The sequence below is a fragment of the Prionailurus viverrinus genome, chromosome B1 (assembly GCF_022837055.1).
Source record: "Prionailurus viverrinus isolate Anna chromosome B1, UM_Priviv_1.0, whole genome shotgun sequence".
NCBI classification, from domain to species: domain Eukaryota; kingdom Metazoa; phylum Chordata; class Mammalia; order Carnivora; family Felidae; genus Prionailurus; species Prionailurus viverrinus.
This window is the reverse complement of record NC_062564.1, coordinates 134,715,471-134,741,426: the sequence shown is the minus strand read 5'-3', so window position 1 is coordinate 134,741,426 and position 25,956 is coordinate 134,715,471. Positions and strand designations below refer to the sequence as shown.

The 25,956-nt window shown below is 35.9% G+C and overlaps 1 protein-coding gene across 6 annotated transcripts in view; it reads left to right on the top strand.

Annotated features, from left to right (window-relative positions):
* The window catches only part of PTPN13 (protein tyrosine phosphatase non-receptor type 13), a 233,990-nt gene that overhangs the window by 30,087 nt on the left and 177,947 nt on the right, over positions 1–25,956 (top strand). The window lies entirely within an intron of this gene.

Below are 25,956 nucleotides of genomic sequence, written 5' to 3'. Positions count from 1 at the left end.
ACAGGAAACAAGGATATGGATTGGAAGATTTAATACATATCAAGTTTATTAGTGCTTCAGGGTTTTTTTTAAAGGTTTTTTAAATTTTTTTTAATCTTTATTTTTGAGAGAGAGACAGAACGTGAGCAAGGGAAGGACAGAGAAAGAGGGAGACACAGAATCTGAAGCAGGCTCCATGCTCTGAGCTGTCAACACAGCCTGATGCAGGGCTCGAACTCACAGACTGCAAGATCATGACCTAAGCTGAAGTTGGACGCTTAACTGACTGAGGCACCCAGGCACCCCAGTGCTTCAGTTTTTAGTTTTTAAAATCCCATTAAATTATTACTATTTTAAACAATATTTAACATCAGTGAAAGTTCAAAGTGTACATAATATATAATTTTTTTTGTTTTTTGTTTTTTTCAACGTTTTTATTTATTTTTGGGACAGAGAGAGACAGAGCATGAATGGGGGAGGGGCAGCGAGAGAGGGAGACACAGAATCGGAAACAGGCTCCAGGCTCTGAGCCATCAGCCCAGAGCCCAACGCGGGGCTCGAACTCACGGACCGCGAGATCGTGACCTGGCTGAAGTCGGACGCTTAACCGACTGCGCCACCCAGGCGCCCCTACATAATATATAATTTAAAAAAATTTGTGAAAGCATTAAAACAATTTAAGACACTCCAAGCCTTGGCCATGTATTCATTGTATGCTGAATCCCAATTAATTTTTAATTTTGGGGGAGACAATCCAGATATATAGCTCATGTGGCATAATTAGAAAGGAGGGAATTATAATGGAATACTAAATATGAAGGAATTATTTTCAAGTGCTTCCTGTCCCATTTCTTACTCTTCGCCTCAGTCAAAGAGGGAATTAGGAAGAATTACCTTTTAGCTACACAACAGGGAAAATTCAGTACATTGAAATCTTACTCTCTGTGCCTTCTCACCCCCAATTCTCTCTGTAATGGTGAAATTGGATAGCCTGAAATTAGACCCACTGAAAGAGGAGCAAGTTATGAATTCATTTATGTAAAAATGCTGTTTCTTTTGTTAAATTAGAAAATATAAAAAATATGTAAACACATGATCTAATTGGAATGTTTAATTTAGGTATAATATGTTTCATTAAATCAGCAGTGTTGTCTATGTAGACCTGAGATTCTGATGTATAGTTATGGGTCATGAAATTTGGAGAAAGAGGTTCTAGAATGCTTTTGCTCTCTTCCCCTACACAAATAGCCATTAAATGTTAGTGAGCCCATTAATGAATCATCTTCGTCTCTTTTCCCTTAAGAATAGAATTTCCTATAGCTTGTATTTCCCATACTTTCTTTATTTGTTTGAGTACTGCCATTATACTATAATCTTTGCTATATCCTAATGCCATTTACTTAATATTTTAAAAATATCTCATTTTCATGCTTGAATTTCTTTAAAAAGGAAATCTTAGATCAATATTATTTCCTAAAGTGGAAAACCAGTAAAATGTCCCATTAATGGTAGGTAAGCGCAAAAGTCAATACCATTATGATATCTGAAAACATAATAATGTTATGAAATGTCAGCTATGATAGGATGGCTTGCCTGTGCAGCAAGGCTTCAAGCTCAGGACATGTCTCTCTTTGTTAAAAGGGAGATTAGCAAGTAAAACAAACTAGCACTAAACTGGGACTTTTTCCATGACCTGATCAGAAGTATTGAAACAATTAAAAACAGAGTAACTTGCTTATTATGGAATTCAGTTTTCTAAAATTTAGCTACAGAAATTCTTTCTTTATTTATAAGTATTACTCTTAGAAAAGCCCAACCATAAGCCAAATGTAATAATCGAGACACAGGAAAGACATTTAGAAATATGGAAATATAATATAGTGATAGGAGTTGTATTTGGGTCTCTTCTCCACTGCCTCCTTTCCACTCCTCCTAAGAAGTGAAAGGCCTCAGGATATGGAAGGCTTCCAGAACTATCTGTATTTTAATTCAGTTTCAGCATGTTTGATTACTACAATGACCAGCTGTGCCTTTTTCTTCTTTAAGATTTACCATTGTATTGAATATTTAAAAGATCAAAGAGCTTGAATTTTCTTTCTTCAACTGTATTAAGCTCATCTTAGGCTATTTTGCTTGTAATAATGTAGCCTACATTCTCCTTTTCTTTATCAAATTATCGTCTGTGACCTGTCAGAAAGACTGAAAAATCCAGGTTGTTTTTTTTTTTAATTTCTTCACTGAGATCTCAATAATCTATTTTTTTTTTTTAGTAATTTGAGATTTGGACTTTTTTTTAAGTTTATTTATTTGAGAGAAAGATCATGTGGGTAGAGGGGCAGAGAGAAAGGGAGAAAGAGAGGATCCCAAACAGGCTCTGCACAGGCAGCAGGGAGTCCCACGTGGGGCTCAAAGTCACAAACAATGAGATCATGACCTAAGCTGAAACCGAATTTGGATGCTTAACCAACTGAGCCACCCAGGCGCCCCACAGTAATCTAATTTTTAACAATAATAGCTAACATTTATTAAGCAATTACTTTGTGCTAGGCACATGTTCAAATTGCGTGTACTAACTCAGCAATCCCCATTTTCAGATGAAGAAATCCACAGTGCTTGACTACACATCCCAGCTCCACAATTTACTAGCTGTATAATCTTGGGCCAATTATTTAATCTCTGCACCTCAGCTCCTCATTTGTAACATCGTCATAGTACCTACCTCATGGAATTGTTGAGATAAGACAATATTTTCCTGTGTTATTGAACAGAACTGTATAGAGCTATATCTCCTGTTAAATATACTCAGTTTGCCCATTAGCTCAATTCAAAAGTCAAACCTTCCTTGTTTTGTTTGGTTTGGTTGCAGTTTGGCATCAGGGAGAAAAATATATTCTATAGCTTGTGAAGTTCTTACAACGGGACTGAAGAGAAGAACACACTTCATTTTAAAACAGTGTCAATAATTTAGTGCGTGTTCTTAGAGAAACCATTCACAAAATGAAGTCTCTTTAATCAAAGCATGGTTTCAAATGAAATGTTTGGAAATAAAGAACTTTAAAGAGAAAAAAGAAAACTATGCGTCTTGAGCCCTGTGTGGAATGTTCTCTTGTGGTGTGGGTAGTGCCCTAATAACTTTAAAAATGAAAATGGAACTGTCCCTAGAAGGACTAAAAGTTGAGAACATGCCCAAATATTTCATCCATTTAGATACATGAAATATTTATATAGTACAACTTGGTGATTTGGAAAGTTTCCATCTATTTAGGCTATGATGTCATGAATATCACATATGACATAATATAAATAACAATATTTAAGCATCATATTCTTTGAACCATAATGTTCATATAAACTGAGTCACATTCTCCAGAAGTAATGAACATAGAACGTAATTAACTCACCACTGTGCTCATTAATCAGATGCCAGTGTTTAAGTCTTGTTTCTACAACCCAGATTACTGGAGACCTAGCCATCTGTAGATACCCTTAGATCTTCTCAAACTGATAAAGTCTCTGCTTTGGAAGCGAGTTTAGAAATAAAGGTCAAATAACTATTATTACTTTGTAGCCCCAGCTCTGCTTCCCTCTAATTACCTGAGTTTTTACAACTAATTAATTACCATTGAAGATTTCCCTCTTTTGTTTACATATTTATTGTCTCTGGAAGCCTCTCCTGTATATCCCTAAAGCACACATATGCAGTGTAACTCTCTGTCATGTAGACTACCCACTACCTCTGACTGGACCCTGTACTTCCAGTTTCTCACTGGCTTGCTGAATTCCTTATCCTCAGAAGGCAGACAAAACCCAGCCTGGGCTACACATGTGGAGTTCACACTGCAAACTATGAATGTAAACAGAAAGTTCTTTGTTAGGAATGTGATCACTTTAACAATTAGAGGATCAAAAACTTACATTCACAATAGGCAACAGAATTTTTTTTATTTTAATTTAATTTTAATTTAATTTTAATCTCTACTTTCAAAATAGTCCTTAAATATAATCTTGACTTTACCATATAAATTTTAATTGGGTTCAATTCCACCCTCAAGTCCTTAGCATTATGTCAAAGTGCTCCCTAAGGTAATAGAATTTCTTATAAATCTAGTGAGCCTCTTTAATGAAATAGATGTCCACAATCCCTTATCTGCAATTCTAGAAAAAGCAAAAACATTTTTGTAACTTATTTGAAGGCAGACTTGACCTGAGCTTTGTTGGTGACAAAAGCTGACTTGACCTAAGACTATTTATAGTTTTTATTTATCCTACTTAGTGTGAATATTAGTAAGTTTGCTATAGAAATGTGAATGTATTGGGTTACTGGATGCTGATCCACACCTTTGCTGGAAATGTTTCATAGTACACAGTATAAACACTGCATTAGTTTTCTGAAATCCGACAAACTCTCATTATTAAAGCACAGTTGGTCTGGAGTTTCACATAAATGGTTGGGAACCTGTATACAAATATACATAAGAGATAGAGGGAAGCTAGACTTTTTTTTTTCTTTCTGATTCTTTTAATGTTCCTTTATCACCCATCTCCTTTCTCCCCATCCGTCTCTTCTTCTTTTCTTCCTCCCTCTTTCTAACAAACATTCAATAATTATAATCCAACCAGCAATGTCAGATGTGCTAGGAGTTCTGTTCTTAATATATATATATATTTTTTTAACATTTTATTTTTTTTTTAAGTAATCTCTACACCCAATATGGGGCTCAAACTTAACAAGCCCGAGATCAAGAGTCATGTGCTGTATCAACTAGCCATCCAGGTGCCCCTCTTAATACATTTTAATTGACCTTAATAAGTTCTGTAGTTTATCATTTATAATGGAATTCATAACAGAATCTAAGAGAAACACTATTCTTTTGTAAAATTTTTGCTTTGCCTCTGAAAGGTCATTTGAGCTAATATTGCAACCCTGTTATTAGGTCATTTTATTTTCTTCCTTCTGAATTGCACATTGGGTAATAACCTCACAGCATAATAAAATTCAGTTGAATTTATCTTTAGACTGGTGCAGTATGAGAACTATGGCAGTTGCCCTGTTCCATACCTGTAGACCAGTCTGAACATAAATTATAAGTGTTATTTTTTTATCATTTATTTTAGCTTGGATTTTTTTTCTTTTCTTTTTTTTTTTTTAGCTAATGCTAGTAAAGACTAACTTCAAAAACAGATAATGTAGTTTTGAGACAGAATTGCAGAATTCATAATGCAGGCTATGGAGAGTCTTGGGTAATAACTAAATAAATACATAAAATCTTTTTAAAGTGAACAAATGAAGACTAGAAAAACCTTACCTGTTTGCTGTGACTGTAATTCATCTGTTTCTAATGATGGGAGTCTAGAGCTTAAAATGAGAGAGAAAAAAAAATTGGACTTTAAAAGTATAATCAATTTGTGTTCAACAAATCATTGGCATAAAATAACTAAGGGGTTATGTTTTAGATTAAAATATCTATATAGTGTACAGACCTTGTTTGATCCTGATTTGAACAATTACAATTAAAAGAAACCAAAACCCAGAGGCATCTGGGTGGTTCAGTTGGTTACGCATCTGAATCTTGATTTTGGCTCAGGTCATGATCTTGCAGTTCATGAGTTGGAGCCCCGCGTAGGGCTCTGCATTGGTAACGCAGAGCCTGCTTGGGATTCTTTCTCTCCTTCTCTCTCTGCTCCACCCCTGTTTGCGTGTGTACTCTCTCTCTCAAAATAAATAAATAAACTTAAAAAAAAAGAACCACACATCTTAGACCACTGGGATCTCTAAAAGAAGTGTGCTTGAAGTAAAGCCATTCATACTCAGTGTTCTTTTCTTATTAGTCTTCATTCCTCCATCCTTGAGATTCAGGGCTTTCAAATGCCAAGTATATGCTGAAAATAATCTAAATCTATATTTTTATCCCAGACTTTTCCCATAAACGTCACACTCATATCCAGCTATTTACTTGGCATCTTCACCTGAATGTCTAATCAGCATCACAAACTTAACACGTACAAAAGTGAGCTCTGAAACTTCTTCCCAACCAGTTCCTCAAACATCTTTTCCATCTTAGTTAATGGTAACTAGGGACGCCTGGGTGGCGAAGTCGGTTAAGCGTCCGACTTCAGCCAGGTCACGATCTCGCGGTCCGTGAGTTCGAGCCCCGTGTCAGGCTCTGGGCTGATGGCTCAGAGCCTGGAGCCTGTTTCCGATTCTGTGTCTCCCTCTCTCTCTGCCCCCCCCCCCCCCCGTTCATGCTCTGTCTCTCTCTGTCCCAAAAATAAATAAACGTTGAAAAAAAAAATTTAAAAAAAATGGTAACTCCATCCTACCAATATCTCAGGGCAAAGAGCATCCATATCAGCAAATCCTTTTGGCCTTCCTTCAAAATAGTTCCAGAATCTGATTAATTCCCATCTTCCCCCAGCTACCATTTTGGGTTAAGGCATTGTAGTTCCTTGCCTGGATTATTGCCACAGCCTGCTAATTGTCTTTTTGCTTCTACCCTTGCACTTCTGTATATTCTCACAGCAGCAGCCAGAGTGGTCAGATCACATTTTAACTCAAAACCTTCTGGTGAGCTTTCCATTTCAGTGTATATTATCAGTGCTTTTTTTCTCTGATGTAGAAGATCCTCCATAGTTTATCTTGTATTTTTTCTTCCTCTCATTCTCCTTGGTATTCCTGGGACATCCTCCTGCCTCAGGATGTTTCACTTTCTGCCCAGAATGTTCTTTTCTAGATATCTGCATGGCTTAATATCTTAACTTCCCTCAGTTCTTCGCTCAAATGACAAGCTTTTGACTTTTTTTTTTTTTTAATGTATACCTTTTAACCTCTCTGGTAATCATTAGCCCTCTATGGCATTAATAAACATATATTTTATTTCCTTATTTATTGTCTCTCTTTTCTAATAGAATGTAAATTCTATGGGGCCCAGTATTTTTGTCTGGTTTGTTCAATGCTATATCTTTAGTGCTTAAAAGAGTATTTAGCTTATAGTGAGTACTCAGTAAGTATTTGTTGATTGAATGAATAAAAACCCATCACCTACCAATGCCTAGCTCACAATAGAGCTTTAATAAATATTTACATGAATGAATGGTTAAATAATCTGGTAATGGCTCATCCTAGTCTTTTTCCTAATCTACTTGACTCTCTTGTAGTTTTATTTTCATCTAGCCTGGATTCCACGGTCCATCCCTTCAGTAACTCCTTACAGCTCTCAACTCTTGTTCTTTTATCATATCCACCAAGCAAAGCTTTGGCTTCTCTGTTTTTATTCATTGGCTGCTAAGTGCAACCAGGTAAAGCCGAAGATCTGACTCTAGTTCTGGGGGCAGCCAAGAAAGAGGACACCCAGGGCCAGTATTGTCACTAGGAGATAACATATGATTTCATAGCTCCATGCTACAATTCCAGCAGTCCCTTTGCTTTGGTTAGTTTTCTACACTGAAGGGGTATCACTAAAATAGTCCTTTATTCATGATTTAATTCAAGAGCCTCCAATTGCTAGAAATCAAGGATGTATGGTAAGGAAGTACTCACCAGGCTGATTTCTGAGTCATAAAAAGAATGTCTGACATTGACTACTCCCCTTTTAGAATTAGTATCAAGATGGTCATAGGAGTTATTGGAATTGAGTGTTAAAGCTTTATCCAGAGATGGTTAGTGCAGTGATACTAACATTACTGTGTATGGGAATTACCTGCAGAACTACAGTTTCCTGAGTACATTCTGAAAGAAAGTCAATCTTTGCAGTATGGTTACAGATGGACTTGAGTACTAAGCATTTTGAAATAAATCACAAGGACTGCTTCACTGAGCCCATGAGACATTTAGGCAAGAAGTCTTCCATCCAGTTTATTTCCATCTGCACACATGTTTCTTTCTCTTGACTTCATCGGACTTGATGAAGCATCTGAAAGGTAATTACCCTTGCCTATTGGTTGCCCACTTCCTCCTGTATCTTCAACCTCTTTACTGGCTCTTTCCCTCAGCATGTAAACACAAAGCTTCTTACATACTAAAAATCAAAGGAAAGATCATCTAACCCTCACCTTGAAATTTGTCATCCTAATTTTACTCCTTCAGTTACCAACCAAGCTTCTAGGAAGTAGTCAACCCTTAAGATTCTGTTTGCTTCTGGGGTACCTGGGTGGCTCAATCAGTTAAGCATCTGACTTCGGCTCAGGTCTTGATCTCACAGTTTCATGAGTTAGAGCCCCACATCAGGCTCTGTGTTCTGTGCTCCCAGCTCAAGGCCTGGAGCCTGCTTCAGATTCTGTCTCTCTCTCTCTCTCTCTCTTCCTCTCTCTCTCTCTCTCTCAAAAATAAATAAACATTAAAAAAGTCTTTTTGTTTGCTTCCTGCCTCGCATCAATTTGTTTTCTGTCCTACGTGACTAAAACTTCTTTTGATAATGTTACCTATGACATCCAGATGGGCGAATCCATATGCTCTTATATTGTATGACTTCTCTGTTATTTGAGACTGATGATGATTAATAACAATTATTGTGCAAGAACTTCATATACATCTTGCTTAATTCTTGCTAGCTTCTTATGAGATAGGAACTGTTAATAATTTGTTTTGAGAAAAAAAACTGAGCCTAGAGATGTTAATTGGCCCCAAATTACAGAGCTGGTGATTTGAACCTAGACAAACTGACACAAAGATCCACATTTTTAATCTTTGTTCTATAAATCTCATGTTTGAAACTTCTCTTTCATCCTCTCTAACAACAATCATCCCGTTTTCTTCATATTTTTCTGGCTGTTTCTTTGCAGTTACCTTAGTAGGCTCTTTTTTCTCCTCTTTTATATGCTATTCTCCTCTAGGTCTTTATATTTGGCTCTTTTTCTTTATATGCTCCTCCTGAGAGACTTTACCCTTGATTTTGTCTGTTGCTACCTATTGATCATTTCCAAATCTGTAAGACCTCTATTAGTTTCACACTAAGAAAACTAATGAGCCTTTAAAAATTCAAAATAAATCATTGTATGCCTCACTCTGAAGTTTGTCAATGCTTCCCCATAGGTTTCAGTGTAAAATTTTAAACTGTTTTGCAAATCACAAAAACACCTTTTAGCAGTGCCTGGCTGGCTGATTCAGTGGAGTATGTGACTCTTGATCTGGGTGTAGAGATTACTTTAAAAAAAAAAACACACACTTTTATGATCTGATTCCTATTGACTGCTATAGCCTCATTTCTTGCCCCCCCCCCCCTTCTTTAGATAATCTGCAGAATTTGAAAGCATACTACTGTTTTTTTGTTGTTGTTTTTTTTTTTTTAATTTTTTTTAACGTTTATTTATTTTTGAGACAGAGAGAGACAGAGCATGAATGGGGGAGGGGCAGAGAGAGAGGGAGACACAGAATCAGAAGCAGGCTCCAGGCTCCGAGCCATCAGCCCAGAGCGCGATGCGGGGCTCGAACTCACGGACCGTGAGATCGTGACCTGAGCTGAAGTCGGACGCTTAACCGACTGAGCCACCCAGGCGCCCCGAGCATACTACTGTTTTATATCTTTCTTTTCACATACGTTGTTTCCTTTGCCTGGAAGACCTTAACTCTGACCCCTTGATATCTTCTCCATTTACCTTCTTCCTGTTTATTCCTCCAGAATGATTCAAAAGTCACCCTCCCGACTCCAATCTCAGAATTGTTTCTATGCTCTTTCTGGTCTAATTAAAGCGTTTTGGAATCCCATGGTACTTTAAGCCATTATAACATTTAACACCGTGTGTTGCCATCATTGATTTATTGTCTCATTCACAGATACTGAGTTTGTTTGTTTAATATCAGGTTTCATGCCTTATTTAATTTTTTTATTTCAGAACTCAGCATATAACTTACTATGTAAGAGTAGTCGATTAATATTTAAGTAGTGAGTTCATTTATGGATAAGTTTGGAGTTTATTTAGTAATCAGTATGGCCTTAGTTGAGGTTTATGAGGGAGATAAAGATCTGATGACAACTCTGCTTTAGAATTGCTAATTTAGAGGTAAAGTAGATGGGATGTAGTTTATACAAAATTAACCTTTTGTAGTGAGACTTTAGTAGGTAACTCAGGAAACCTAGATATAAGTATGTTATACTTATAATGATGGTTGCTAAAGGTTAAAGTGTGTCCTCACCAAATTCATATATTAAATCCCTAATGTCTAATGCCTCGGAATGTAACTGGATTTGGAGATATAGTCTTTAAGATGTAATTAAGTTATAACTGGGTTCAGGGTGGCCCCAATCCTGTCCTTATGAGAAGAGGCGATTGGGACAGACAAAAGATCGTGGGAAAACAGAGGGAGAGGACGTCCATCTACAAGCTGAGGAGAGAGTCCTCAGAAGAAAGCAACTGTGCCGACACTTTGATTTTAGACTTCTAGCTTCCAGAATTGTGAGAAAATAAATTTCTAGTGTTGAAGCTACCCCGTTGGTGGCACCTGTGATGGCAACCTTAGCAAACTGAAATAGTAACCAAACGTAAAAGGTTAATGTTCAACCTCATTAGTAATTACAAAAATGTAAATTAAAACTATAATATGGTTTCATACTTACTGGTTTGATATCAACCCTATCAATACCTACTACTGGCATTTGACACAGCAAGGTCTTTTATGCTACTTGATGGAGTATAGGTTGGTGTAACCACCTTGGAAAGAAATTTCGCTTTATCCAGGTGTCCAGGCTATGCGTACTATATGACCCAGAATTTCTATTCAATTATCATGTATGCAAAATGTTCATAGCAACATTATTTTTTTTAGTAAAAAACTGAAAACAATCTAGATTCCTAGATTCCAACAATGGAATCCTAATCAGTAATAAAAGTGAATAAGTAACCCAAATGCACATGAATGACTCACAAAATAATTTGGAGTGAAGAAAGCAAGTCACAGAAGCCTATTTACAAAATAATTACTCTTTTAAAAACTCAAAAGTATGTATACCTACAAAAAATGAGGGGAAAGAATGGATGGTAGGAAAAATGAGACTTGAAAGAAAGATTAATTTGGGAGAAGAGTGAATAAGCAACAGTTATTGATGACAAGACTAAGATGAAAGGGATGAAAAAAGACAAAGAGAGACCTTGAGCCTGGCAGGTGGAGGAATAGTAGTCCCATTAATCTCTTTGGAACAGTTAGAGGAGCTAATTTGGAGGAAAAGGTTGTTTTAGGCTTTAGATTTATTGAATTTTATACCAGAGAACAGTATTGAAGAAAAAAATGGACAATACATAGTTAAAAATTGAAAATCTAGTATTTGGAACAAGGCTATCTCAAGGCTGGAGTGAGATTTAGGAATAATCTGCCATAAGGTGATTAGGTGAAGTCTTGATAGCAGGTGCATTCTCCAATAAGAACTGGATATAGAGAACACTAGCTTTAGGGGAACGGATGGAGATTATATGAGTAAAAATTCTGACCCTGAGTGTCATTCGTTAGAGTTAGAAGGGATGATGTGATGTAATCAGAAATTAAGCCAGAATTCTGACAAGTGAATTGTAGTGGAGCATATTATTCCAGTGCTATTCTGTCATATGTTAACAGTAAATTTGAATAATTGATCCAGAGTGATTTTGTCACTTGTCTATAAGCCAGAATTCCTTTATCTTATGTAAAAAGGTCTCCATTGTTTTACATATTAGTCATTTTTATTTATGGCAGTTACACAAGAGAACTGTGTAGTTAATTAAAATTAAAATTGTAGATATAAAAACTATACCTTGAGAAACACATTTTATAGAGTTAGTTGGATTGCAACAGAATGAGAAGCCCAAACCACATGGTTTGAAATTAAATTCATGAGTTCTTGCAAGTCATGCTACTATTTAAGCTATAAGCAATAATCTAATTTAGTTGTCACAACTATGTGAAGTAGTTTGAAAATGATATAATGAAAAACAGTATTCAATATGAATATTTCTGTGTCATTGCTTAGTGTTTTAGATTTGGGTTTTAGATTTCTTGAATTATTTATTAGATACAAAAATTAGTTATTTTTAAATATTTTTTTCTTAACTTTTTTAAAAAATTTAACTTATTTATTTTTGAGAATGTGAGTGTGAGCCAGGGAGGGACAGAGAGAGAGGGGAACAGAAGATCCAAAACAGGCTCTGTGCTGACAGCAGCAAGCCTGATGCAGGGCTTGAACTCATAAACTATGAGATCATGACCTGAGCCAATGTTGGACGTTCAACCAACTGAGCCACCCAGGTGCCCCCAAAATTAGTTATTTTTAAGATTGAAATGTTGTATAACACATTTCAAAATGGAAATTGGTAATATCAAAATCATTATTAGAACAGAGTAGTTTAAGTAAAATTTTGACCATCTATGGTCAAAAAATTGACCAGCTTAATATTAATCTCAATATTCAGTTGAGATTATTGTTGGAACTACTGGAGTATTGTTCCAATAACTGGAAATTATTGTTGCAACTACTCAGTAGGTTTATTATGCTTCTTTTGTGGCTTGTGGGGTTGTTTGGGCTTACTCTTTTGATTTATTTTCTCTAGAATCAAAGTTGATTTTATACACATTAATATAGAATGACTCCTGCTACTTTACTTGACCAGCATATAAACTTACCCAAATCTTTTAGATATTGTAGCTTTGTAAGAAAAGACAAGGGAAGAAGATAGACCTCACTTTCACCTTCAGTATTCTAGTAGTTGCTGAATAAGTAATGTTTGTTACCTTCTGCTTTTAATACTTCTAATAGCCAGCTTCTTGCTTATCAGTTAGATCATAAAGGTACATACTGCTTGGTCATGAGAATGCTAAATGGTGGAAAATCAGAAAAGTGGCAACAATCTCTTTAATGGGCTGTCACTGCCTTACTTATGTTAGTACTTCACTTTGGAGTAGAGTGAGCTTTGATCAACCTTTCTGGATCATCTAACACTATATCCCAAACCAAATATTATAAAAGCCACCTCAGTGCAAATCGCTTTGCCAATTAAAACATGAAGTGATAGGTTTGTAAGAAGCTTGAGGTCTTGAAGCTCGAGAAAGACAATGATTAATTTACTTAGAATGTTCCCTGTCTTGTAAGATTTCTTTTCAGTGGTCTAAAAACAGCATCCAGAAAAACTCAGAAGTGTAGTAAGAGGGCTTGCTGTGTTACATTTTTTTTTTCAAAATCTATACCCTGGTTGTATTAGTTTTCTCTTGCTGTATAACAAATTAGCACAAGATTAGTAGCTTCAAGCAACACATGTTTATAATCCTACAGTTTCTGTGGGTCAGGAGTCCAAGTGCAAGTTAACTGGGTCCTCTGTTCAGGATCACATCAGGCTGAAATCAAGGTGTTTGCCAGGGATAAAATCTTATTTGAGGCTTGGAGTCTTCTTCCAAGCTCACTGGATATTGGCAGGATTCAGTTCCTTGCAGCTGTAGATCAAAAGGTCATGTCTACTTGCTGGCTGTCAGCTAGGGTCTACTCTTAGCTCATCAGTGTTACTCTTGTGTCCTTGCCATATGGCCCCTTCCACAGGCAATTCAGAACATGGTTTTTTTCCTTCATCATAGTCAGCAGGAGAAATTTCCCTGCCTTTGAATCTCCCTACCATCTGCTTCAACAGAGTCTTCTTTAACCTAACCCAGTCAGCTGAGAGACTGTCCTTTGATACTGATAGGTTCCACCCACACTCAAGGGGAGGAGGAGATTATACACATCTGGTATATCAGAGGGGCAGGAATCTTAGACAACACCTCAGAATTCTGCCTACAACAGTCTGCTTTCTGGGCTCCAAGTATTCATGTCCCCCCACCCCATACACACAAAGAAGCAAAATCTACCTGTTCGTGGGGTTCCCGGTGTTCTCATCCTATTGAAGCATCACCTCAAAGTCTAAAACTTTATTTAAATCATCTAAATTGGATGTAGATGAGGCTCCTGTGTATCATCTCTCTGTGAACCTATAAAAATTAAAGAGTATCCCAACATAAAATGGTAGTAGGGGCATGGGGTAATTATTGTAGACATTATGGTTCATAACAGGCAAGGGCAGGGGCCCCTGGGTGCCTCATTCAGTTGAACATCTGATTCTTGATTTCAGCTCAGATCATCATCCCAGGGTCGTGGGATTGAGCCCCACATCAGGCTCCATGCTGAGCATGGAGCCTGCTTAAGATTCTCTCTCCATCTCCCTCTGCCCCTCTCCCCTTCTCACTCTCTATAATAATTTTTTTTAAATTTTTAAACATTAAAAAAAAAAACAGGCAAGGGTAGAATAGGTTAAAAAAGGAGTCACTGGTCCATAACAGTTCTGAAATCCATGTTGGCAGACTCCAACAGGGTTTTGGTTAGGTTTCAAGGCCTGGGAACTGCCCTTCATGGCTCTCAACCCTGTCCTTTCAGTCTTGGTTCCAGCTTCTGGAACAGTCTTCCTTTTCTAGGAAGGTAGCATGTGTTTGCAACTGCTTAGTTTTATCAGCCTCCGTTTCACCAGTGGCCTTTGGGATGAGTCCAGCAACCTCTTTCCATTTTCTATTCCTTCTGTTTCTTTTTAGTTCAAGCTGGCAGTGTTTATGCTGAAACACTTTTCTCAAACTCTGGGTTTTGAGTGGATTTTTCAGGGATTCACTGCATTAGACAAAAGCTACACTTGCAATGTTTTCAAGAAATGAAATAATCTTTTTGTGTCTTTGCCTCTTGCTGAGATGGCTAATAGACAACTCTAAAGTTTACCAGAGACCCTTAAAACATTGAAAGGGTCCTTTGTGCACTAAATTCTTTGGCCTTTGATCTTTCTGAAATTTTACCAGAAGGTTATCTTTTGCTCTAGTGTGTTTTTGGCAGCCATTTCTGATTTTTAAATCCAGCTATCTGGAGAGGCTGGGCATTTTCATCATCTAGTCCTGTTTCCTGACTCCTTAATAGCTATTTCCTCAATTTGTCACTTTCCCCTTGCATTTTACTATAAAGAGCCAAAGTGAACCAGACGGTGCCTTCAACACATCACTTGGAAATCTCCTTAGCCATATCCAGCTGTGTCACTGATAAGATCTGCTTTCCATATAACTATAGGACATAATGTTGCCAAGCTTTTTGCTCCTACATAACAAGGATTCCCCTTATTCCAGTTTCCAATACAGGCATATCCCATTTTGTTGTACTTCACTTTATTGCACTTTGCAGATACTGCATTTTCTACAAATTGAAGGTTTGTGGCAACCTTGCCTCAAGCCAGTGTTTTGGTGCCATTTTTCAAACAATATTTGCTCACTTTGTGTCTTTGTGTCACATTTTAGTAATTCTTGTAGTATATCACATCTTAAGTTATTTTGTTATGGTGATCTGCGATTGATAATCTTTGATGTTACTATTGTAATTGCTTTGGGGTGCCACAAATGTGCCAGTGTAAGATGGTGGATCGAAAAATGTTGCATGTACTCTGGCTGCTTTACCAACTGGCTGTTACCCCATCTCTCTCCCTCTCCTCAGGGCTCTCTCTCTATTCCCTGAGATACAACAATATTGAAATTAGGCTAATTCATAACCCTACAGTGGCCTTTAAGTGTCCAAGTGAAAGGAAGAGTCCCATGTCTCTTGCTTTAAATCAAAAGCTAAAAGTGATTAAGCTGAGTGAGGAAGGAATGTCAAAAGCCAAGATAGGCCAAAAGCTAAGTCTCTTGTGCCAGACACTTAACCAGGTTGTAAATGCAAAGGAAAAGTTCTTGAAGGAAATCAAAAGTGCTGCTCTATCGAACACAGGAATGATAAGAAAGTGAAACAGCCTCATTTCTGATATGGAGAAAGTTTTAGTCGCCTAGATAGAAGATCAAACCAGTCACACAACATTCCCTTAAGCCAAAGCCTAATCCACAGCACAGCCCCAATTCTCTTCAATTCTCTGAAGGCTAAGAGTGGTGAGGAGTCTGAAGAAGAAAGTTGGAAGCTAGTAGAGGTTCATGAGGTTTAAGAAAGGAAGCCATCCCTATAACTTAAAGTGCAAAGTGAAGCAGAAAGTGCTAATGTAGAAGCTGCAACAAGTTATCTAGAAGATCTAGCTAAGATTACTAAAGGTGGTTTCACTGAACGGATTTTCAATGTAGACAAAACAGACTTCTATTGGAAGAAGATGCCATCTAGGATTTTCATAGCTAGAGAGGAATAGTCAATGCCTGACTTCAAAGCTTCAAAGAACAGGCTGACTCTCTTATTAGGGGCCTAAGGCAGCTGGTGACTTTAAGTTGAAGCCAATGCTCACTGACCATTCTGAAAATCCTAGGACCCTTAAAAATTAGAAATCGAATCTGCTTGTACTTTCAATGAAACAACAAAACCTGGATGATAGCAAATGTATTTACAATATGGTTTACTGAGTGTTTAAGCCCTCTGTTGAGACCTACTTGCTCAGGAAAAAAGATTCCTTTCAAAATATCACTGCTCATTGACAGTGCACCTGGTCACCCAAGAGCTCTGATGGAGATGTACAAGATTAATGTTGTTTTCATGACTGCTGACACAACATCCATTCTGCAGCCCATTAGCCAAGGAGTGATTATGACTTTCAAGTCTTATTATTTAAGAAATACATTTTGTAAAGCTTATAGCTGCCATAGATAGTGATTCCTCTGATGGATCTGGGAAAATACGTTGAAAACCTTCTGAAAAGTATTCACCTTTCTAGATAGCATTAAAAACATACATGATTCATGGGAAAAGGTCAAAACATCAACATTAATAGTAGTTTGGGAGAAGTTGATTCCAACCCTAATGGATGACTTTGAGGAGTACAAGTGGAGGAAGTAACTGCAATTGTAGTGGGAATAGCAAGAGAACTAGAATTGTAAGTGGAGCCTGGGTGTGACTGAATGGTTGCAATCTCATGATAAAACTTTAACAGATGGGGAGTTGCTTCTTATGGATAAGCAAAGAAAGTGGTTCCTTGAGATAGAATCTACTGGTGAAGATGCTGTGAAGATTGTCAAAATGATAACAAAGGATTTAGAATATTACATAAATGTAGTTGATAAAGCAGCAACAGGGTTTGAGAGGATTGACTCCAGTTTTTAAAGTTCTACAGTGCTATCAAACAGCAATCCATGCACAGAGAAATTATTTGTGAAAAAAAGAGTCCATCCATGTGGCAAATTTCACTGTTGTCTTATTTTGAGAAACTGCCACAGTCACCCCAACCTTTAGCAACCACCCCCTTGATCAGCCAGCAGCCGTTATTATCAAGACAAGACTCTCTACCAGCAAAAAGATTACAACTCACTGAAAGTTCAGATGGTAGTTAGCATTTTTTTAAGCAATAAAAATTTTAAGTTAAGGTTTTTTTTTTTTTTTTTTAGATATAATGCTATTGTACACTTAATAGACTACAGTGTAAACATAACTTTGATCTGCACTGGGAAACCAAAAATTTCATTTGACTTACTTTATTGTAATATTCGCTTTATCCATGGTGGTCTGGAACTGAACCTGTAGTATCTGTGAGGTGTGCCTATAACATGCCCCTCATTTCCTTCTGAGTCCTCACCAGCAGCATCCAGATTAAGATCCAGATGTTTATTAAAAATCTAATCAATGTAAGTTAGGCTTTCCCTATCACACTTCTGAAAATTCTTGTAGTTTCTGCCCAATATCTAATTCCAAAGCCACTCTTATATTTTTATTGTTAATGCAGCAACCCACATCCAGGTACCACAATCTGTGTTAGTTTCCTGTTGCTGTGTAACAGATTACCAGCTTAAAATTTTGCATCTTAAAGCAACACAAATTTATGATTTTACATTTCTTTGGTCAGGAGTCTAGGTACAGATTAGCTGGTTCCCCTTTTCAAGATATCACCAGACTGAAATCAAGGTGTCAGCTGAGACTACAGTATCATTCGAGGCTCAGAGTCCTATGTGAAACTCATTGGTTATTGTTAGAATTCACTTCCTTGTGATTGTAGGACCATTTTCTCTCTGGTTGTTGGGTGGAGTACACTGTCCATTCCTAAGGCCACCCTTTGGTCTTTGCTGTGTGTCCCCTACATAGGCAGTCATAACATGAAAGGAATATTGAGGGCAATCTCAAAGTTCTGCCTACCAAAGTAATTTGTTTATTACAATATAAAGGACAAATATTATTTTTTTCTTGGTCTTTTATGCTTCATACATACTGGTTTTCTTTAATGACTGACCACTCTGATACGCTTTAAGTTGACATTTCTTGAAGAAGACTAGCAAATACTCTAAAGCAATGATCTTATCAAGAGTCAGTAGGTGGGGAGGAGGGGTGATATAGAAAGGCACTGCTCAAAACTGAAATGCTACCACTACATTACTTTCTGTTGGTAACTCTCAGTTGGTGAGAGGAAATGTAACGTTGAAATTAGGGATTTTTCCTTCCATTTTACTTCTCTCCTAAGTTTAAATGACATATAGAGAGTGAAGAATTCCACAGTTTTTCTTCTTGTTTTTTGAAGCTGTCCTCTGAAAGCAGGGAACAGGCATATATGATTTCTATTTAGATAAGTGGTTGACATGAACCAGAGGCCCAGAAAGGCAATTTAGACTTGTGTTTGTTTTAGTTTCTCTTCTCTCACTGGAAAAATGTAATGGAAAAGTTGACAAATATTAAGCACTACTCCAACTTCAATAAAAATGTTTAGACACATGCTCTTTTCTATCCTGAGGCAACATCCAATTAAAATTTCACTGAGTTTTATCTTTTTCTCCTTAAAATCCCAATTCTTCCTCAGTCTTTCCTAACTATATTAGGCAATAATGCTTTTTCTCTACTACCTGGTCTATCTATACCTACACCCTAATAGAAAGAAATAGGAATGTATTTTTTTAATTAGCTTTTAGTCTTCTAGAGTTATAATAGTGCTTTTATTGTTTCCACTTCGTATATATTGGTCTTGGTGTTGACCATTCTAGATTAATAGATAAATACTTTCACATGATTTAACATGTCCTCTAACTATTGTAATTATCATTTTGGATTTAAATGCTTAGGAAATTAGAAGTTAAGAGATAAACAACGGATTGCTATCTTGAGCAATGGATTTTTAAAACAATTGTGTTATCAGTTCACAAATTCTAATTTCAATAACATCTAAGTGGCATCTTAGATACGCTTTGGCTGTTTGAGGAGGGAAGATCTTAGACTTTAGCCATAGAATTTGGTTTTGTTAGCCTTACAGCTTTTTTTTTCTTTTTAAATAGGAGAAGTTTCCTTTTAGAAAACACATCTCTTTTGTTTTTTGTTTTATCAAAGCATGTGTTACCTGAAGTTGGGGCTTGTTTTTTTCTGACAATAAAAAAACATTCAGACAGCTTCATGGGACAAAGAAAGGCAGTGCTGTCTCACTTTTGTCACGTTTAGTTTGTTTTTTCTCTTGTAAACAGCATTGTTGAGGCATAATTGACATATGTATAAAAAACTATACATATAAAGGACACAATTTGGTAAGTTATGAAATACAGATGCATCTGTAAAACTCATCATCACAGTAAAGGTAATGAACATATCCATCATCTCCAGACATTTTCTCATGTCCCTTAATAATCACTACCACGTGCTTCTCCAAAGAGCAATGCCATCCTCAGGCAACTGAACTATTTTCTCTAACTATAAATTAGTTTGCATTTTCTATAATTTTTTACATGTGTAATCATAAATTATATACTTTTTTTGTCTAGCTTCCTTTGTGCAACATGATTATTTCGAGATTCATGTTGTGTGCATTCCTCTTTATTGCTGATTAATAATCCATTGTGGAAATACACTAAATTTGTTTATCCATTTACTTGTTGATAGACATTTGCTTGTTTCCAGGTTTTGGCTTTTACAAATAAAGCTGCAATGAAGATTTGCACATAAGACTTCATATACATATGTGGTTTAATTTCTATTGGGTAAATACCTTGGAGTAGAATGACTAGACCATATGGTTGACTTAAATTTAATTTTTTAAGAAACTTTCACCAAATATTTTTCCAAAGGGTACCATTTTACATTCTCACTAGCCATTGTTCTAGTTCCTTGTCATCTTTGTCAATACTTAGTATGGACAGTCTTTTTCATTTTAGCCATTCTGTTAACTATGTAACAATGTCTCATTGTTCTAATTTTCATTTTCCTAATGACTAATGATGTTGAGTATCTTTTCATATGCTTATTTGCCATCCGGATATTTTCTTTGACAAAGTGTGTATTCAGATATCTTGCCTATTTTTTTTAAGTGGGATTGTTTCCCATTATTGACTTTTGACAATGCTTTATATATTCTGAATAAAAATCTTTTATCAGCTATGTGATCTGCAAATATTTCCCTTTAATTTGTGGCTTTTTCCCCCCATTCTTTTAGCTGTTCTTTTCAAGAAGCAGAGGTTTCAATTTTGATAGATTCTAATTTATCATTTTTTTTCTTCTAAGGATCAAACATTTGATATTGTATTTAAGAAAACTTTATGTAACCCAGGATGATTTTCTGAGTTAATTGATTTTTTTTCCTAACTTTGAAAAAATGGCCTCTGGGGTATTATTGTATGCAAAAAAGATTATTAAAATTATTTTTAAATTTTTATTAAATTAAAAATTCTAAAACCTAGTTCTTAAGCTTCTAAGGTCAATTTAATTACTTTATTGTAGAAAAATTTAAGTCACTTTCAAGGAGTTATTTAATTGGGTATATAATTTTAAAACTTTGTTAATTAAACTTTTGTAAAAATTTTAAGCTTCGTTCATATTTTTAAATATTAAATAAATATTAAATAAAAAATTTTAAGTATTTCAGTTGTCTGACAAAAAAATCATCTTCCTGATTATTTAAATAAATCTGATGAATGAAAACTTACAAGTATGCTAAGATTAATTTCTTTTATATGTTCCAGTGGTATTTGATACATTTTAAAATACAAGTCTGAACTCATTTTCTCAATTACATTATTTAAATTGATATCAAAGACCAGATCTATTATTCTAACTGACCTATTTCTCCTAAATATTAGAAACACCTAAAATACCAAATATGTACAGATTCTTTAATTTAAAAAAAATACTATTATATGGGCTTGCATCTCTTAAACTTTTTATAAACTTCATTGTGAATCTTTTGGATCAAAAGATACTTACAATTTTGGAGGTTGCCTTCTCAACTCATTATGATTTCTTTTCTTTTCTTTTCTTTTCTTTTCTTTTCTTTTCTTTTCTTTTCTTTTCTTTTCTTTTCTTTTCTTTATGTATTTATTTTGAGGGAGAGCTTGAGTGATCAGGGGAAGGGCAGAGAGAGGGAGAGACAGAGAGAATCCCAAGCAGGCTCTGCACTGTCAGCACAGAGCTCGTCACAGGGCTCGATCCCATGAACTGTGAGATCATGACCTGAGCCGAAAACAAGAGTTAGATGCTTAACTGACTAAGCCACACAGGTGCCTCTTATTATTGTGTCTTAAAGGCCAACGAAGTCCTTAGCTAGGATGGTGAGTAGATCTTTGCCCACACAAAGAGCTCTGTAGTGGCACACACAGAGCTCTATTTTATAGTTGTTTTGTTCTTAAAATAGGGTAATCTTGTAGCCCTATTTCCTTAGAATCAATTTAAACAAACCTAATTCATTAGTCTAACCCCAGACGGATTGTTACATGACTTGATTGGATTCAGTTAATCTGTTTACTATTTCAATCTTTTTGGAAACACTTTTCTATGCTTCCTATTTTTGAGTGCCACAAATCCCTCAGGATTAAAATGACATCTGTTAGAATCCTTCTGTGGCTTTTCTGACTGGGCACAGTTTTAAGGTCATGACCTAATATTTGTGTTAACCAAAAACACAAAGATTCTGGTTATGTAATATAATTAATTTTTCTTATTTGAAAATCTTCCCTTAACCTTCATTATCATGTAGCCTACCACATTCAAGGAAACAAGTAAATAATACAGTTATGTTAATTGTAAAACAGAACCTCTTTGATGGTAAAATAATGCCAGTCATACATCTATACCCCAAGTTGTCTAGTACTGTGTCTAAAGGAAACAACTGAAGTTAATACACTTTTAAGAATTTTCGTGACAAATTGTTTCCGTCATCTATTGGTTGACTTCAAGCTTTTTTCCCTCCACTTTTCCACTTTTTATTTATTTTTATTTGCATTCTTCTTCTACTTCTGCATTTCTTTCATTCCCTTGTCTTCTTTCAAAAATTTTTTTTATATTTTTAATTTTATTTTTGAGAGAGAGACAGAGACAGAGCACAAGTGGGGGAGAGGCAGAAAGAGAGGGAGACACAGAATCCGAAGCAGGCTCCAGGCTCCAAGCTATCAGCACAGAGCCTGATGCGGGGCTCAAACCCGCAAACTGTGAGATCATGACCTGAGCAGAAGTCAGTTGCTTAACCGACTGAGCCACCCAGGTTCCCCTCCCTTGTCTTCTTTCAGAAATAGTGATATGGAAAGCCATAGTAAAGGTGAATAAAAATAGAGAAAACTGATAAGGATAATGATGGCAATTGTCAAACATGGTGATGGTAGATAATTTTAAATTATAGTGTTGTTTGATTTTTAGAAAGCTGTTTTAGCAATACATTAAGTTTTGAGATTGGATGATTTGAGGGGCAAGGCAGTTTTAAAAAGTCTTAAGCTTTTTTTCTAGCAAGCTGTAAATTAAAAATATCAAATCTATTTTGTTAGCTATATAATATTGCTTTCAAAAATAGTGTTCCTTCTATGTTTTGAAGTTCTAACGAGTTCCAGCTAGAGATGCATAGAGATCCTACTTCACTGAATAGACAAATACTTTCTAATAAAAATTAACAGGAGACTAATATATAATTCAGCCTGATTGAGTCAAACAACAGAAGTATAATCAGTAATCTTTATAACACAAATCAAGCACTGAAAAATTCTGTTGTGTTCAGAAGTTACTTTTACTTTTTCATTTTCTTATAGGAAGTAATTATATATTTATTATGGTGATTTTCTTTCTTTTTTTTAAATTTAAATTCTAGTTAGTTAACATACAGTACAATATTGGTTCCAGGAGTAGAATTCAGTGATTCATCACTTACATACAATACCCAGTGCTCATCACAGCATATGCCTTCCTTAGTGCCCATCACCCATCTAGCCCATCTCCCACCACCTTCCTCCATCAACCTGTAGTTTGTTCTCTATCATTAAGAGTCTCTTGTGGTTTGTTTCTCTCTCTTCTAGCCCCGCCTTTCCCATATGTTCATTTGTTTTGTTTCTTAAGTTCCACATATGAGTGAAATTATATGGTATTTGTCTTTCTCTGATTGACTTATTTTGCTTAGCCTAATACATACTAGCTCCATCCACATCATTGCAAATGGCAAGATTTCATTCTTTTTGATGGCTGAGTACTATTCCATATTATATATATATATATATATATATATATATATATATATATATATATATATATAAACACCACATCTTCTTTTTCATTTCATTAGTCAATGGACTTTAGGGCTCTCTCCATAGTTTGGCCATTATTGAAGAAAATAATTATGTTTTAAAAACCAATTTCTTTAAAACTAAGTATAAACCTGTATCTTAAGTTTTAGAACTTTGTATATGATACAGATCATTTGCTTTACAATGGAATGCATAAGGTGTAATCATAAGCAACTTATTTTGTCTCCTTCCTTCCTTCCTTCCTTTCATGAGGGAAGTTCTTCTCTTGCCTCTATGTAGAAATTCAAGTCCATAATTCTCTCCTTACAGTCACTTAAGAACTACAGTCACTCAAGTTGAAAATACAAGGTCAATTCCATCATTAAAAATGCCTAGTCAGTATATTAATCAACACTTGAGTCTTCATTCAAAGCTATTCCTTCCCATAGCTACGATTAGCTATAGGCGGGAGGCAATGTGCTTAGCTTCTCCTTTTGTTACTTATCTCCTCACCGACTTGCAAGTTGCTTTATCTGACCCAATTAGGATTTGAACTGGGGGAAGGAAGAAAGATAGAGAGGCAAATAATTTTTTTTGCCTGACCTGTAACTCATTTTGAACTTGATATGTGCTTAAGGCTGTTTCTCTTATATGTACTTTAGTGTGTTCTTCAGAGACCTTCACTGGAGCTGTACTTTCTGTGACACTTCAAAATATGATCCCTTCTACTAGCCAGTACCTAATTCTTCTTCTGCTTCCTTCTCCTTCTCCTGTCTTCCTACCCCCTCATCCTTCCTGTTCATCCCTCCTACCCCTCTCCCACCTTTCCCCTCCTGATGGTACTCTGGGAACCACAGGAGGTACCCTAAGTAGGATTACTTTTTTTAGACAGCTTTACTGAGATATAATTGACATACCATAAAATTTACCCTTTTAAAATTTAAAAAGTTTTTAGTATAGGTACAGAATTGTGCAACCATTGCCACAACCTAAATTTCATAACATTTTCATCTGGGTAGAATTTTGTTAGCTCCAAGCTGTTTAGATTCCTGAAGTATCAGGCACCAGTCTATGGTGTCCTCCTTTTGGTGAACTCCCTAACACCGGGGAAGCGCTCCTGGGGCTTCCATTGAGGCCTCTTTTGCTGGCTAGATGTTAAACAAAGGCACCTTCCTGCATCCCTTCTACTTTGAGGGAGACATGAAAATCAGTACAACTATCTTCAAAGAAATTCCTCATATGTAATGTTCTCTGTACTCTTTATACCTTATGTGTAGGCTTTAGAGCTATCTAACCAGTTCTCAGACATATTACTTTGGAAATTTGCTGCAGGGTAGACTTACTCACAAATCCTGTTGGGTATCTGATTCCTAATAGTATCTTGACGCATCTGTTGAAACTTCCAATTCGATACAGTATTTTACGTAGAAGATAATAACTCTTATCTCTTAGAAAGGAATGAAGCTCATTATTTTTTAAAAAATAAATATGCTGCCATTTAATAAAGTGAATATGAAATTGAGAGTTTTTTTGGGGGAAGAGGTGTTTGAATAAATAATCACTTCTATACAAGCTAAATAAAAATGACTGGCTTTTTCTAAACAATCTTCTGTCTTCCCTTTTAACTACCACATTGTTGCACTTAAGTACACACCCCTCAAGGTAGACTCTAAGCATAAAATGCTATAGTAAATATTTGAAAAGAAAAGTAACAGGACAAGGCTGACCTCATTTGTAGCTGGAGTTGCTTTTTTTTCAGTCTGGGTTAAAGTATCATAAATGTATAAAAGAAAATATTAGCTATTCTTGTTAGTTGAGTAAACAAAATCAACTTTTCTCTAAAACAGCTGTTTTTTGTTGGTTAATTTTAAAATTTAATGGTTATAATTACAGAAAATTAGCATTTAACATTTTTCACTCCCTCTAGCTTCTTTGCTAAACCCATCTGCTTCTACCTACCAGTAGATACACATTATGCTCAAATTGGTTAGTTTGGATAGAAATCTTAGTGATCATTGTAAGGAATAATTTTCTTTTCAAGGAATGTCAATGTAGGACACTTTATATAGATGATATCGACTCCCCCCACCCTCTGCCTTCATAACGAAAATAGAATTATTGAACACCGTAGAAAACCTTAAAATTTATTAATATTATCACCCACTTAATGCCATTGAAAAAGATTGTCCCTACAAAAATGTCACCACAGAGTCAACCTCCTGATTTTTTATTAATTCAGCCTCTACAGAGTTAGATTACAAAGCATGTTTACAGGAATAACCCTTTTCCCTGCCATAGCCACCCCAAAATGGCAATGTTGTTACTATTATTATTACTCCCATGTCACGGATAGAAAACTGAGGTTAGAGGTGAAATGGTCTTTCCGGCGCAAATGGTAAGTTGGCAGCAAAGTTGGGTCTGGAAGTAGTTAAGTCCATCAGTGAAAAATTTTATAGTTATACTGTATATATTGAAGATGTAGAAATCAATTAGTGAGTAGAAGAAATGTGTTCCATCTTATTTCAGCTTCATGCACCATGGCTGTAGGAGCTCTTCTCTACTCTTTTTAACCTGGGATGGATAGGATGAAGCCTGGAAGTATAATCTGAAAGGCCTTCAGTTCT